This window comes from Triticum dicoccoides, chromosome 5A (genome assembly GCF_002162155.2).
Source record: "Triticum dicoccoides isolate Atlit2015 ecotype Zavitan chromosome 5A, WEW_v2.0, whole genome shotgun sequence".
Lineage (NCBI taxonomy): Eukaryota > Viridiplantae > Streptophyta > Magnoliopsida > Poales > Poaceae > Triticum > Triticum dicoccoides.
Window position 1 is genome coordinate 4,392,240 of NC_041388.1, and position 3,745 is coordinate 4,395,984.

Consider the following 3,745-nt stretch of genomic DNA (forward strand, 5'->3'; position numbering starts at 1 on the left):
TTGATCGGAAAGAATTGCTTTGAGGTGGTTTCGTACCCTACAAACAATTTCGTCTTATGTTCTCCGCTAGATATGGAGTGATTCTTCATCGCACTTTGAGGGGTGGTTATATGATCCAATTATATTAGCATTGTTGAGAGATTGCACTAGCGAAAGTACGGACCCTAGGCCTCATTTTCAAGCATTGCAATACTGTTTGTGCTTCGTTTTATCGATTGCTACCTTGCTGTATTTTATTGTTCTTATTACAAAAATCAATATCTACTATCCATATTACACTTGTATCACCATCTCTTCGCTGAACTAGTGCACCTATACAAATTACCATTTGTATTTGGTGTGTTGGGGACACAAGAGACTTTTTATTATTTGGTTATAGGGTTGTTTAAGAGAGACCATCTTCATCCTATGCCTCCCATGGATTGATAAACCTTAGGTCATCCACTTGAGGGAAAATTGCTACTGTCCTACAAAACTCCGCGCTTGGAGGCCCAACACGTGTGTACAAGAATAAAGTTGCGTAGTAGACATCAGCGTTCAGCACACGTTCAGCTCAATGACGTCCTCGCCTTCTTGTTCCAGCAAGAGGAGTGAAGTAGTAGATGAGTTCCGGCAGCACGATGGTGTGATGACGGTGGTGGTGAAGTTATTTCCGTAGGGTTTTGCCAAGCACAACGGTTTTTGGACGGAGGACGAACTAGAAGGAGAGGGGGCGCTGCTACCTCTTGAGCACCGCGTTGGTTTTCCCTTGAAGAGGAAAGGGTGATGCAGCAAAGTAGCGTAAGTATTTCCCTTAGTTTTTGAGAACCAAGGTATCAATCCAGTAGGAGACTACACGCAAGTCCCTCTTACCTACACAAACAAATAAGAACCTCGCAACCAACGTGATAAAGGGGTTGTCAATCCCTTCACGATCACTTACGAGAGTGAGATCTGGTAGAGATAATAATAATAAGATAAATATTTTTCGTATTTTTATGATATAGATTGAAAGTAAAGATTGCAAAATAAAATAGATTGGAAACTTATATGATAAAAGATAGACCCGGGGGCCATAGGTTTCACTAGTGGCTTCTCTCAAGATAGCATAAGTATTACGGTGGGTGAACAAATTACTGTCAAGCAATTGATAGAAAAGTGCATAATTATGAGTATATCTAGGCATGATCATGTATATAGGCATCACGTTCGTGACAAGTAGACCGAAACGATTCTTCATCTACTACTATTACTCCACACATCGACCGCTATCCAACATGCATCTAGAGTATTAAATGCATAAGAACAGAGTAACGCATTAGGCAAGATGACATGATGTAGAGGGATAAACTCAAGCAATATGATATAAACCCCATCTTTTTATCCTCAATGGCAACAATACAATACATGCCTTGCTACCCCTGCTGTCACTGGGAAAGGACACCGCAAGATTGAACCCAAAGCTAAGCACTTCTCCCATTGCAAGAAAGATCAATCTAGTAGGCCAAACCAAACTGATAATTCAAAGAGACTTGCAAAGATAACTTAATCATACATAAAAGATTTCAGAGAAGAATCAAATATTGTTCATAGATAAACTTGATCATAAACCCACAATTCATCGGATCTCAACAAACACACCGCAAAAAGAGTTACATCGAATAGATCTCCAAGAAGATCAAGGAGAACTTGTATTGAGATCCAAAGAGAGAGAAGAAGCCATCTAGCTAATAACTATGGATCCGAAGGTCTGAGGTAAACTACTCACACATCATCGGAAAGGCTACGGTGTTGATGTAGAAGCCCTCCGTGATTGATTCCCCCTCCGGTGGAGCTCCGGAAAAGGCCCCAAGATGGGATCTCTTGGGTACAGAAGGTTACGGCGGTGGAAATAGGGTTTCGTGGTGCTCCTGAATGTTTTCGGGGTATATGGGTATATATAGGAGGAAGAAGTAGGTCAGTGGAGCTACGAGGGGCCCACGAGGGTGGAGGGCGCGCCCATGGGGGTAGGCGCGCCCCTGCCTCGTGGCCTCCTCGTTTGTTTCTTGACGTCCACTCCAAGTCCCCCGGATCACGTTTGTTCCAAAAATAACTCCCTGAAGGTTTCATTCCGTTTGGATTCTGTTTGATATTCCTTTTCTGCGAAACACTGAAATAGGCAAAAAAAAACAATTTGCACTGGGCCTTGGGTTAGTAGGTTAGTCTCAAAAAAAATATCAAAGTGTATAAATAAGCCCATTAACATCAAAACAGATAATATAATAGCATGGAACAATAAAAATTATAAATACGTTGGAGACGTATCAGGCGCCGGCACACGGCTTGGGGATTTCGTGGTCTGTGGCGCCCCTCCCCTCCTCTCATATATATAGGTGGAGGGAGGAGGGGAGGCAGCCCTAGGCGCACCTCAAGGGGGGCGGCAGCCGCCCTAGGGCGCCTGCCCTAGGCGCTTCCCTCTTCCTTCTTGGCCCGTGGGGGGAAAGGAAAGGGGTCGACTGCCTTATGGCGCCTCCCCTTCCTTCTCTCTTGTGTGGAGAAAGGCAGGAGGGGGCCAACCCCTCCTCTTTCCTTCCCTAGGGGCCGGCGGCCAGGAGGTGGGCGCGCCAGCCCCCTTGTGGGCTGGTGTGCTCCCTCCTTTTGGCCCGTTAGGCCCAACAAATCCCCGTTGCCTTTTGGAACCCCTTTCGGTGAACCGATAATTATTCGGTGCATTCTGAAACTCTTCCGGAGACCAAATACTACCATCCTATATATCAATCTTTACCTCCAGACCATTATGGAGCTCCTCATCATGTCTGTGATCTTATCCGGGACTCAGAACAACATTCGGTCACCAACATACATAACTCACATAGTATTATATCGTCAACGAACGTTAAGTGTGTGGACCCTATGGGTTCGAGAATGATATAGATATAACCGAGACGCTTCTCCGGTCAATAACCAATAGCGGGACCTGGATGCCCATATGCTATGCTAACGGATGTGTCTTGTCCATCACATCATTCTAATAATGATGTGATCCCATTATCAAATGACAACTCATGTCTATGATTAGGAAACCTTAACCATCTTTGATCAACGAGCTAGTCAAGTAGAGGCTCTCTAGGGACACGGTATTTGTTTATGTATCCACACATGTATTTAAGTTTCCGGTCAATACAATTCTACCATGAATAATAAACCTTTATCATGATTAAGGAAATATAATAATAATCACTTTATTATTTCCTCTAGGGCATATTTCCAACATGCCCCTCCCTTTTTAGGTGGTGCTAGGCACCTACGAGCTACATGCAGAAAATACTAAGCCGTCTTCACAGCTGTTTGATGCGTGAATGTGTGACTCTTTGATCTCCTTTTACCTTGGCACTCTTGCCTCTTGTGGCACTACTCCAGTCATGTGACGCGTGCCACACCAATGTCCCCTTCTCTTGCAGCATTCATGCATGGACCACCCCACACTGATCACCTCGCACCACGCTCATGGCACCAGTCACCGCCGCCGCCCCGTCGTTGCAGCACCGTCTGCAGCATCGCCACACTCATCGCATCATTGCCTTGCAGTAGCATCTCCACTCATCTTCTTTGCAGCAACAACTCCACAGCTTCCCTTGCAGCATCGCCTTGCCTTGTCGGCGACGACTGTCGTAACCACATCTCCTCTGCCGCTTCCTCGCAGCATTAACAATGGTCATCACAACACTACCTTGCCGCATCCCCATGACTGTCGCTCGATCTCCAACGAACACCGTAACAGCAGCTC